Source organism: Centrocercus urophasianus, unplaced genomic scaffold, assembly GCF_019232065.1.
Source record: "Centrocercus urophasianus isolate 14NV4802_14NV808 unplaced genomic scaffold, USGS_Curo_1.0 seq_12, whole genome shotgun sequence".
Taxonomy (NCBI): domain Eukaryota; kingdom Metazoa; phylum Chordata; class Aves; order Galliformes; family Phasianidae; genus Centrocercus; species Centrocercus urophasianus.
Genome location: NW_024884364.1, coordinates 11,063,414 through 11,076,713, shown reverse-complemented (window position 1 = coordinate 11,076,713; position 13,300 = coordinate 11,063,414). Strand labels below are relative to the sequence as shown.

Below are 13,300 nucleotides of genomic sequence, written 5' to 3'. Positions count from 1 at the left end.
GCTAAACTTGGTCATGCCTTAAGGAGACAGTGATGTCTCCTGGAAAGGATTCTGGTTTAGAACACTACGGTTCCATTATATTTTTCCAACATTTTTTATCTGCCAAAAGAAAAATCCCATGGTTTTATTTGAATGAAACCATCTACTCCTGAGGCTTAAACGCTACCTGAAGTCATAGTGATTATGACAGAACTATCATCCCTGTAGTTGGTAGTCATAATTAAAAACACGATTTGAGTTCGTTAACAGTCAGTGCAAGATTTCAGGGCCCATGAAGTGACACTCAGGCAACAAAAGGTTTTACTTATCTATTAAATATTTGCTTTTGTATCTTGTTATTTTCATGGATAGAAAGTGGGTAGCAATCTATTATTGTTGTCCGCCAGCATGCAAGGTAGTTCATAGCAGACCAAGACTCCAATTCCTAGGACTGCCAGCATGCCTACAGTTATGGAAAAACATAATTGCAGAGTCAAGATCATCACAAGCAAACATCTACTGCATAACATTTTTAATGATACATTTTATTAAGTCATTTCTATTAATAAGGCTTAGTGAAATGCTTATAAATTGCACTATATATAATTTAAAATGTTTCTTTTCTTTATGAGCTTGAGAGATTATTATGGAGCAAAATAGGGCACAACAGATGTTCCTGCCTCCATGGGAACACGTCTTGGATCTGTAAGACCACAGATCTTCCACTTTTTTGTATTCTAAATGAAATCAGTTTGCCATGAACCTTTTTTTTTCCATATCGCAGCTATTAGAGTTTGCAACCCAGTGGAACGAAGGTTTGTTTGATAATTACTTTATTACTTGTCCTCAAGCCAAATTTTTCTCAAGGTAAGTCTGCACTTTGGTGACTGCAGTAACAGGAAGTTGCTAACTTTACAGTAATTAGCTCAGGACCTTAACGTTGCATCTGTGGTAGTGTAAGCCACAGGCCTAAACTTCAGTCCAATTAGTCTACGCAGCGTTCCATGCTGCTGCACCAAACGCATAGTGAGGTAACAGAAAACTACTTTGAGTACATCTACACAACCCTCAAGCTTACTTGAACAGCTCAGGGAAATCCTGGACCAGCTTTAATTGTTCACAAGTACATAGTGCTTAAAGAACTCTGGCGAGCATTCAATTCATAACTTAATTACATATCCAGGGAAGTCATGCAGAACCCAGGCGCTCTTTTTACACAGTTGCAAAGGGAAATCTCAGTTAATAATTTTATGGGAAAAAGCCTGAAAAAAAAAAAAAAATTAAAAAAATTAGATCTTTCTTGACTCAGTGTAGCAGAATGCAACTACAAGATGTGAGCTGTTTATCTCCCCATGTCTCCTTTAACAGCTTTTAATGCTGGCAAGTAGACATAAGCTCTTCTCCCTACTCCCTCAGACAATGTGATGCTGTCACAGCAGGAAGAAGATGGGAGCTCCAGTGAATATTTTAGGGGTCAGTGCGTGGAAACTGCAGCTCTTGAGCAAACTTTTAGCATAACAACATGCGGTATGTATGCCTGAGTCTGCTGCTAGCAAGGCTGGGATCGAACTGGAGAGTTAAGCAATACTTTGACTGCATCTGTAGGTGCTTAAAATTACATATTTTGCCAGTGAGCACCCAACTCAACCTGAGACTCCAGTCATTTGCTCTCGTGCTCTCTGGGCAAGCTCTCATAAAATCTTGGTTTTAAATGGAAGCAATTCGGAAGACTCCAGAACATTCAGACTCATTTGAAACAATTCAGAATAAAAAAACAACTTAGACAAACGTTAATTGAAATGTTCACAAGCAGGATTACAGCAGGGGGAACCAATTGGCTGAATCCCAAGGTCTTGCAGCCACCAGTAAAAAGTCCAATTCAAAAGACGTTGGAAAAAGATGCTTTAAACAGAGCCAAGGGACAATGCCAGCCATCAAGCAAGTTTCATTTCAGCCATTACCTGGTTATATCACCACTACTTTCATATAAAAAAAAAAAAAAGAAAAAGAAATCTATAACGTTAAACAATCAAATGAAGCAATACTAAATTTTAAGAAGAGGAATGGAGATGGAAGCTTTAGTTATATGAAACTGCCATTGATTTCAACAGACTGTATAAAGATTGAGCCACCTACTCAGAGAAGTAAGATTATTACTCTACATGAAGAGTAAGACCTTAACTCTACATCCTTTTCCCCTGCGCTTTTTCTGAATCCTAATGCAAAGGTGGAGGTTTACTGACACAAAGAGATCCACAGGAACCTTCACAGGCTGTGGTAGGAGGTAGAGAATAGTCAGAGCATGGAGTATTTCAGAGCTGAGTATAGTGACTGTTCCAGCCCATGTGACTCATGTTTTGGATGCTCTACAATTTGCCAAGAACTGATGTGCTCTCTATTGTGTCCCAGGAAGACAAGAGCAGAGAGATACTCCTCTTTCTACCACTCTGGCTCCTGTACTGAGCTTCATAATCCATGCAATTTGACTTCAAGATTATATGGGAAATTTCAGAAACACGGATGTGTTCCAGTCTATCTGACTCTGCTAAAACAGGGAAACTTCCCATGTAGCAGGTTGTTTCACTTACAGTGGACAGGTGACTTTCACAGACAAGGAATGCAGGTTTTTTTGCAATGTAAGTATCCTCGAACAGTGCTTCCTGGGAGGATAGCTGTGCTATCCTGTTGCTCTCCTCAACACGAGTCAAAATCTCAAAAGCTCAACTGATCCTTGTAAAAGAAATTAGAATTGCTCTTATCAGATGGAGAGCCTTTTGTCATAACTTAGCCAATTTATATGAAATGACAGCATCTCAAAAGACTTGTACATTTTTAACATTTTGTATCATCATAGCATAAAATAACTCCTCCGTGTGAGTAAAGGAGACTTGTACTTTTGTCTATGATGCCTTTGATGGTGGCATTCAAAGTGATGTTCTAAAGATCAATAGCAAGGATCACTAAGGAGGTCACAGTCTGTGTTTGATTATTTTATTTCATTTTATTTCATTTCATTTCATTTTATTTGTGAGGGAAGGGAAATCTTCTAGACTTGAATGGCTATTTTTGCCACTGCTTAACGAAGTAACTTTGCCAGTGTTGGCTTATGTACCGCAGGGACAGATGGCAACCCTAACTTAAGTCTGAGAATGCAATACAATCACTTAAAAGAAGCCACTCACAAACACTGTGCACTCCGCAGATGTTTCTCCTCCTACTGCACTCACAGCATAATTTTCCAAGTTTTTTGGGTTTTGTTGTTTTTTTTGTTGTTGTTTTGCTTTGTTTTGTTTTGTTTTTTAATAGTGCTCTTAAACAAAACCAACGTTGCCTTGTTTCCAGGTTTATCCCGAGTGAAGATTCTTGCCCACAGTGAGCAATGGTGCTTTCCAGCACAGGGGCAACAAGAAGACAGCGTGCTTTCCTGCTGTCCAAACAGACATACAAACATGTAACATTTGAGAAGCAAGGCAAACTCTGCTGTGAAAACTACTTGCTCGATAGGCGGTTCTGCTAAACAGAAGTCCTCAGGAGTTTTATCCAGATTTCACTAAAAAACTTGAAGCACGAAATGGTGCACTAAACCATTTGTTTCTGCAACTTTGTTGTGAAGAAAAAGCCCAAATAGAAATTGTGTAGCAAGACATCAACAGACTGACTGACTGCACGGTGTGACACTTCTAGAAGGGCCGTGTTAGTTGAGCACACCTGCAATCAGAAAACAGAGGTAATGCCAACATCTGATGCAAATGTATGTCTTTGAAACAAAAACTCCTGTATGCAATAAGCATACTTTGCCCTTGCTAGGCTGAGCACTGGAAGGCAAAGGACAGCAAAATACAACCTCCTAGACTCCTGAAAACCTAGCTGCCTTGTCTTTTCTATCAGCTTGCAGACAGGAGTGGTTCTTCATAATCAGGCCCCCAATACAGACGTATAAAAATAGACAGTTAACCTGTGAAAAACAGCCATGTATTCTATTTAGAAAGCCCATCTATCAATATAGGTTTTCAATGTCCTTATTTCCTTTTTTCCATTTTCACTTACTCTTATTTGGAAAGGAACCAATCATATCGGGACCATTGTCCTTAGTAACCAAGTATCTTCTTTTGGAGGGCTGTAATAAAGCTAACCAACAGCCTCACTTCTCACGTGAGATTCTTCTTGCTGTGCTCATGCAGCCAGTACATCAACCAGAGAGCCTGCCTCTGCCTGAGACAGAGCTGTACACGTGTCACACAAGAGGACAGAAAGTGAAAACTTGAAAGAGAGCAGAGAATAAAGCTGAAGAAAATCATAGAGCATTACATGATTTACATGAGGAAGCAAGAATGATGTAGCTCCAGTCCCCATTTTTCACCCCCACCATTTGTTCTAAGTCAGAATTTCCCAGTGACAGTGTGGCCTGATCTGGGCTGTGGTCCTCAGGAAGACAGCCAGCACAAGTTCTCTGAGAGAGTCCTACAAGTAGAGACAGCAACATGCCTGATAAGAGCTGGCTACAGAAGAGATTGAATTATGAACAAAGCCACCGCAAGTATTCTTAGTAAGTAAGCAGGATTATATGCAAGGAAATGCCTTTCTTCTAACGTAAGTTTTTCTTCCTACTCCAGACAGCCATGGATTTTGACTAACTGCCTAGCTCAAAATAGGCTAGATCATTTCTCCTTTTATTGCAGGAATTCTCTTTGCTTCATCAGCCATACATCTCTAAAATCTTCATTTTTACAAACTTGAACTTTCCAGAAAACAACCCGCTTCAGTTAATACATACATAACTTCTGCCACACTGCCATCCTGCATTCTTGCCCCTTTCCATATCACAGTCTTGGCAGTACCAATCATTTCCCAAAAACATAGGCAGTTTTTCCTGGCATGTGAACACTTACATAGACTGATCCATACCACTCTGCTCATCAAATGGATGGGAGAAAAAGGTAAAATTGGATACAAATGAAATAGCTGGCAAAACTGGAAGCAAGAGTTTTAGAAAGGCCTTCCACATTTGCATGCATCTGACCTCATTGGCATTCACATCCAATTAGTATCAACTGCCACAGTTCACACAGAAAGCTGCTGCTAGTTTCACTTCATTAATACTGACGTCCGAACTCTGCTGCGACAGTGGATTACTATTAATAATTATTTATAGTCAGCTATTTGCACAGAGCATGCTTGTCTAATGCTGAGAGTCGGGAGATGAACTTTGCCATAGCAATTCACAAGTTGTCCACCACTTCAGCTTTGCAGCAAGACACTTTGTCTCACCTAGATCATGCACTACCGCCAGCTCTCACACTTGTCCTGTTACAGGCGCGATTTGCTCTCACATGCAAACTCAGGCTCATTTCACACTTTTGCTAGGGTAGGAAGTTGCAACAGAGAATAATGTTTCTTCTTTGAAGAAAAATGTGAGAAAAAAGAAAAGCTCGACAGTAGCAGCAAAGGTCACAACTGTAAAATATCTAGGTACAATGAATTTTAATCTCAGCTACTGGCTCAGAAACACACCTAGAAGTCCAACTTTTCTCAGACCCCAAAGGGAACAAAAATCCATTTTGCTTGTGCATTTTCAGGTGCTGCTAGTGAAGTTTTACATCCTGTGCAAGTACCACCTCAAGAGCCTTCTAGACTCGGGTGACTAATAAAGCAAAGAACCAGCAGCGAAGACAAGAACAGGTTTTGTACCAAATCAGATCATACGGTTTCCTGTTATCATTGCTCAATTCAGGCCAACCTTGCTGTGTCCCACGCAGTGCTCTGCAGGATGGAAAAAGTGAAGCTGCATTCCTTGCAGCCACACCATGAGCTGAACCTGCCAACTGTGCTGCTCCTGACTGCACTGCCTGAGTCTGGCAAACTGGGACTGCTTCTCATACAGCTGACCTTGTGGTGTCTGTAAATAACCAAATCTCAGCATCTGGTTGTTTCATTTTAGCTGGCATTCTAGCTCCCAAAACCAGGCAGCCTAGAGACACTGAAGAATGGCCCGGTGAAGCCAAGAGTAGAAAGCTGCAGCCTCTGTCATCAGTAGGGTGGGTGTCTGGTAGAAGGAAACTGAGGAAGCTTCACAAATCAAAAGGTTTTTCCTATCTCTTGCCCTCCTCATGCAATATCCCAGATGCAGGAAATCCTAAATATTATTTACACAGTACATTAAATCTATTTAAAACATTTAAAATGTATTAAGACTATTTTCTCATGTTAGACTTAGCCAAAATTAAGACCTTTTGCAGCATTTTCTTCCATGAACGATGAATATATTTTCAAGTGAAAAAATATCCCCTCTTCTAGCAGAGACTTAATTTCAGTTATTTCAGTTTCCAAGAGACACTATAGAAATCAAGCAAGTCTGTATCATTTCACCTTTCTAAGCTTCAAGAAAGAAAAATCCCTGGATTTGGGAGTGCTTGACTTTTTATAAGAATATCAGTGTACCCATCAGTTTGTAGTGCCACCATCCCCATTTTGTGATCACATGCATTTAGTGACTGTTGTTTCTGCTATGAAAACAGTTAAGATGCACCAATTATTGAACTTTTTGAAAAATCCAGCTTTACTGATATTTGTTTTCTAATTTCTTAAAATAAAATCACACTAGAAGTGGCAAATACCCACTAAAAATTTGCATTTCTGTGAAAAAGATTTTCCAGATGAAAAAAATGTCTTCCCAATGACTTTTTCTAGTGTCATTTTTTTTTCAGGATATCACGTAGAATCAGCACGGAAGTAATTTACTGCAAGTTAGAAAAAGTGGAAGGTGAAGTGAAGTCCAGCATCTTCCTACCCTTCTAGTATCTGCTTGTTTGAAGAAGGTAAGCTGTAACAGGATTGTTCTTTCTGCAAGAAACCATATTTAACCCTTCCCCCACCATATCATAAGCAATGAAATCTGGCCTCCTACCACCCCTCTGTCTTATGAGTTGGATTCTCTTGTGTTTAATGAGGTGAAAACTGACTGAAGAGTTTCCTGCTGTTTCTCTGTCTGCATTATCTAAACTCTCCAGTGTCCCATCGAAATAGGGAAACCTTGCAGCCTTCGCTCAACGAAAACAGTAACTGAGTCTCTTTCCTGTATTGCATCTTCTATTTCCCTAAGTAGTTCAGGAAATTTGAATCTTTGGGACCTTTAGCACGGGGGGTTGGACTCGATGATCTCTGGAGGTCCCTTCCAACCCCTACAATTCTGTGATTCTGTGATTCTGTGATTCTGTCCTAGTTGGCTGAAAGTGCTCCAAATTTCTTAGGCAGACACACAGACATATAATGTGGTCACATAAGCATCACCTCATGTGGGCATAGAATGAAAACAACATTGGAATAGCTGCCTGCATGTGTGATTGTTGGAAAGATCCTTGCACACTTGCAACTGCATTCAGGCAAGGAACTATCGATGTCATCAGCAATCTGATGAATGATTCACATGTGAGAAGTGTTAAGATAAATCCCAACATCACTAAAGCTAAGAATAGAATAATTAGCAGGACACGGGGTAATGGCCGCAAGTTGTATCAGAGGAGGTTTAGATTAGACATAAGGAAGAACTTTTTCTCTCAGAGTGGTCAGGCACTGGAATGGCTGCCCAGGGAGGTGGTGGAGTCGCCGTCCCTGGCAGTGTTCAAGAGGCGTCTGGATGACGTGCTGCATGATGTGGTTTAGTGCTTGTGGTGGCAGTGGTGATGAGGAGATGGTTGGACTGGATGATCTTGTAGGTTGTTCCCAACCTTGTGATTCCAACCTTGTGATTCTATTACATCTAAGGTTCTTGGGGTTATCTTTTTCCCAGATACTCATAACTTTATTTACTAGTCCAATGCTACTCTCTTTGCTCAAATGAAGTCAACTTCAGTGAAATCACTGATGCAATGTCAAGAGTATTTCCCTCTGTGTCTTCTGGAAGAATGCTAAAAGGAATTAAGCTGCAATTAGGAGGAGTTTGTTGTGGATGCTGCAGAGAGATGTACATTTGGATTTAGGAAGAGCTTTCATTTTTACTAAGGAAAAAGGAGAACAGGGAAAATGGCAAGAGTAAAATATGAGTCCTACTTTCCAAAATTCTGTTTTCCAGATTGTCATTCAGAAGACAAATCACATTGAATATATAAATCAACATTTTTATTAGCTGCAACAGGAGCAGGAAAATTAGAACTATTCCAAATTACCTTTTAGTTTTGTCTGTATTTCCTAAGGATCAAGACAAAACAGGTGTCACAGACAGCATCTTGGTCGGTACCTATATAAAAAAACAACAACAACAACATGAAAATGCTAGATAGACCCTTCACACCAAAGAGGCTGCCCGATTCTGTTCTTAGTCTTGTGTAAACTAGGAATCAATCTAACCACAAAGACGTAATTGGTCTCACCATGGTGAAAGGCAGGTGGAAATTACATCCTCACCACACCCACATCGCTTGTTTATTCAGCTCACACTATTCACACTAATTAAGTGAAAACAACACCGAAACCTGACAAAACTGGACAAAGTGGTCACAAACTGTCTTTTAAGTCTTTCATCAAGCATTTGAGCCTTTTGCCTTGCCACATACAAAATCTAGGCTGGACTTCCTGCATGTTCACTTAGGTAGCGTATATCAGTGTTTGGTTTAGCAAATGACCATAAAGTCATAGAATCACAGTATGTCCTGAGTTGGAAGAAAACTTCAGGGATCATTGTGTCCAACTCCTGACTCCACACAGGAGCACTCAAAATCCAGACCCTATGTCTGAGAGTGTTATCGAAATGCATGGACACAGACGATTCCTGTGGCGCAAATGATGCATGACAAGGTCTTATTCTGTGCTAATAAGCCCACATGCCAGATCGCTTCATTACAGTCAATTCCAGCTTTTGATGTGAAAGGTGCTCCTGCTGCACTGTTACTGGGAAAACAGGCAAAGCTCACGCACTGCTGTTTGCTATTATGCAAAGCTTTACACAGAAACACTGAGCCCTGTAGACGAAGCCAAATAAGCCGCTGAGAGTTAGCTTACCCTCCAAATTCACAGTTTAGAGCCACTTCTTCAACCAGACTTACTCCCTATGAGCAACTTAGAACTCATTTTCCAGAGACAGTGCCTGCATTCTTCAGTTCACCACTTTTCAAGGAATGCTGCCATAGTGTACATATAAACTGTATTTAACTGTCACTCAGACTGTCCCTTACTGATGCTGTCTATCATTATGAAACCAACTCAAAGCTCTGGCAATACTTAGCAAAAAGACAGGCTTGAAGATAAAATCATACCAAAGGCACAGTGACACATTTTTGATTTCTTCAGCATAACAGGCCTTGTAAGAGGGGCAGAGGATCTCCCTCAGGCAGTCTATCAGACCAGTTCTGAGCCCTTGTAATGTCTCTGGCTGGTTGCTGAGATTCACCAGCACAATCACATTGGAGCATTAAGGTAAGCCAGCTGATGAGTTCATCAGCACAGAAAGAAAATGATGCTTGGTAAAATCTCTTCTGCAAAGCTTAGTGCAGCATAAGAGATCAACAAAAAATAGTATGCTTATATTTTCAAATGGAGTAAATTACACCCAAAGAGCTGCTGAGGGGATGTTTTCTTTCTTGATTTTAAAGCCAGTTTTAGAGAATTCAAGGAAATCAGGTATTTGACTAACTCATTGTTAACGTAAGTAGCTGGAGAATGACTGAAAATTGTTTTTCAGCCTTTATGAAAAGATGAAACTCAGAGCTGGTAGGCCCAACATTCACCTACTGTAATTATGGTAAGACATACACACACAAAAGAAAAAAAAAAAGAGGAAAGCTTACTCAGCCCCGATTCTTCAAACATCAGACAAGAAGCAGAATGCATCAGCTGTATTCCAGAAAGTAAAGCAAAAACTCATGTAATTACTGACACAAATGCAAGGGTCCTTGCATGCTCTGCCACTTGTAAAATACCGACATAAATAATTGCTCAAGTGAACTACTTTTAAGAATAAGGTATAGGAAATATTTCAATAGCAATGTGAAGTGTGTGATGTCTGGAAGTACTGTTGATATTTCAGATTTGTACTGCCCTATCCAACCAAAAGCTTAAGAAGTCAAGGTAGTTATCTGCATGTTTATTAAAAAAAATGCATTTCCTCTATTATGGTAGATTAAAAGGAGGTTATTTTCAGAAAATGGCAAATTTTCATGATGACTTTCCAAAGTTATAGTTATTATTATTCTGCTGCACAGTTTTAATTATTTTGAGTAAACACATTTATTTTTATCAATGCAGAACAGAACTTTTTAATCCATGTTATATTGTAAAGTAATACGTCAACCCAAAGCTTAGTTTTCAACACCAAGGACAGGTAAATTAATACTGACACTGTTCAGTTTAGGTGTCATAAGTAGTTCACAAGGTTTAATACAGAGAAGATAGTGAGAATATTAGGGCTAAGTACCCAAAGGACACTGCGAAAGAACCAAGACCTGTGTGACATTTTTCGATGTCTGGCTTTTCAGACAACTGTTTCAGTGGTTTTCTTTTTCACTAGTTTGCTTTTTTTTTTTTTAGTAGTCTGCTTTTGTCTGAAATTCTAATTAAGACATGCTTCCTAAATGCTTCTGCTCAGAGCTTGTAGCATAACCTCCTGAGCACTACTTCACAGCAATAGCTGTATCATTAGAGCGAAAGCAGGCTTATACAACATATTCTGAAGCTAAATGCAGCTACTTAAGACTCTGTGTAGTCATGATGGCAAACAATAACTTTATATTCTATCCCTTGGTATAAATGCTCTCTTCTCAGAGCTGACAGGAAGTATTGTTGAACAATTCTGGGCAAGTGTGTTTTACTTCTCTATTTTAATGTTTTATTATGAGCTTCGATTATCTGTCTCAGCTCAACATCTGAGTCTAAATGTCTACCTCCTCTTTGAGTAGATTTTTACTGCCTTGTTCCACAGTTCACTTGTTAAACAGTTTAAAAGTTCTCATGATTTTACTTCCACATCTAGAAAATACATCTGAAAGCAGTATAGTCAGCACACAAAAGCTAAAGAAAATGAAGTGATGTTGTTGATTAAATACATAAATATATTACTTGCATGTGCCATTTCCCTGGGTATCTTTAACTTCCTTTTGCTAAAATGAGAATGTTCTTCCTGAGTAATACCTTGATTGAAAATGTCCCAGCCATCTGGGAAGTGCAGCCATGTACAGCAGTCACTAAGTAAGTAAAACTCCTCAGTTTGCCTTCTCACAGTGATCACACTAACTCCATCCAGATGTTCTCCTATTTAGGCCAAATGTTTGGAAGTCAGTATACCTCCAGAGGTCACATCACCAATGGACGAAGCCTGAAATTTTCCTGCAAAAACAGGAATGAAGTTCCCAACTAGTCTGAGTGCTAAAAATACACAAACACACAGCATTTGGTGCTAATCTCACAGGTATCATCTCAGAAACTTGACTCTTGCAAAACTGCAGAGGAAATTAAAATCCCAACAAGGATATGAGAGCGCGCAGGACAAAAGTCACCACATCTCAGCTTCTTTATTCCTTGCTGATAACTGTGATAGGGAAGATCTAATTGCCATTTTGACACTTTTTTTTGGAAGAGTGGTTTCCACAGGACATTAAGTAACCATGCCTTTTACATATGGTTAAAACTTCCTTCTAGCTAAACTTCACTGAACTAAACTGGGCTTGAGTACATGCTGAAGTGTAGTATGGCCCAGGACAAGAATGCAGCACTTTTCTGTCATCCTCTCCTTTAAAGATGCAGATTTGAACCTCTCTTTTACTTATGGCTCATCTATTCCATCTAGCAATGACCAACACGTAATTGATAAAGGGAGGAAAAGTAACAATATGCCATAGGTTTAGCGTAAATACTTTGCAAAGCTACCATTTCACAGTTTCGTCTATGGAGGTAAAACAGTTTGTGATTGAGGCTGACTGGAAACAGAATCCCTCAAAGTCCAAGACCACTGGAAGATACCACAAGCCAGGACATATTTTTTAAAATCTCCCTCACACATTTTCAGACATTTCTGTTCGCGCCAGCTTAACAGCAGCTTGCTACAGAGCAATGAGATAGGTACTACATCTGTGTAAGTAATACAATGACCACACTAGCTAAAATACTGGTGCTGTCTTATCCCTAAATATAAACCAAAATCAGTAATTTGCACATTTCCCTAAGCCAAGTCCTTCTGCAAATGTGCTTCTGAACTATGAACACATATGAGGTCTTAATTTAAATCGCATAAGCTCACACTTAAATCCTCAAGAAAAAGAGCAAAATTTCTAGCACAGTTTGTTACAATGCAAAAATAAATGCCTTTTTCAAAACATGGCTGTGCACAACAACAGCTGTGTTTGGATTCATGAGGCAAGAATTATCTTGACAGCTCTTGATATAGCTAAAAGATTTACTCCAAAAGACAGGTTGCTCAGGAGAAAAAAAAAAAGAAAGGTAAATGAGAAATCCTGGATATTAAGAAAAGTCAGACCATCCTTTGGAAAAGCCTTGATTTCTACTTTATTTTGCATTTTGTTCAGTGCCATATCCCTTTTGCTGAACTCCTGTAGGTGGTAGTGTTGGTATAATACGTTATGTGTGATTGGGACACTCTGCTCCCCTAGAAGACTTGGTTCTTTAAGGCACATTGATTTAATGACAGGTTACACTTTCTCTAAGGATGGTACTCCTTATTTTCATGATCTATAAACAAATCATTAAACTAAATTAATGTCTATAATTACTCAAGAAACGGGATAATCTGTGGAGAGGAAAGCAAAGACTATAACAAATACAAGCAAAGACTATAACAAATACATCCCCTATTGATCCTGTTATTCTTGAAATTTAGCTTTATTTTCTCCAGAAAGTGTGGAAGTAGTGTTGCTTCTTTTATTAACACTGCCCTTCACCTTTCACAGAAAACAAAGCATTGTCATCTAGACTTCCTACAGCTTCTTATTGAATAAGGAAAAAAAAAAAAAAGAAAAAGAAGGAAAAAAAAAAGAAACATTTAAGAAAACTTCTTGGTTGTTGTCTATAAGCAGAAAAAAACTCGATGTTGATGGAAAGGGTAATTGTTTTTGATGGAAGAAGCAATTATCAAATCAATAGTTTTGCCCTTTTCTCAGGTAACTCCAGTAACAGATATAAACAGAGAAAATGCCTTTCTCCAGAAATGTAAAATCGCCATACCTATTTAAACACAGAATAAAAGTACTTAGAAATAATTGCAAGTATGACAAATGCAACTGAAGCTCCAAGCCCAGCTCAAGGAAGGAATATTCTTCCAGGCAGTAGGTAACCAGTGGTGATGCAAACAGTTGCAGTGCAGATGGAGAAGGGCTTTAAA

General features: G+C 39.2%; 1 long non-coding RNA gene across 3 annotated transcripts in view; it reads right to left on the bottom strand.

Moving 5' to 3' along the window:
* The window catches only part of LOC122156223, a 205,757-nt gene that overhangs the window by 100,431 nt on the left and 92,026 nt on the right, over positions 1-13,300 (bottom strand). Inside the window, exons 5-6 of one of the 3 annotated variants that reach the window (XR_006167417.1) lie at positions 8,142-8,212; positions 604-1,241 (exon numbers count right to left, since the gene is read on the bottom strand). The exons of 1 other annotated variant lie outside the window; for it this stretch is intronic. This is a non-coding gene — a long non-coding RNA (uncharacterized LOC122156223). Of the gene's footprint in view, positions 1-603; positions 1,242-8,141; positions 8,213-13,300 lie in introns of those variants that run through there. One more of the 3 variants, XR_006167415.1, reaches the window with a different exon arrangement.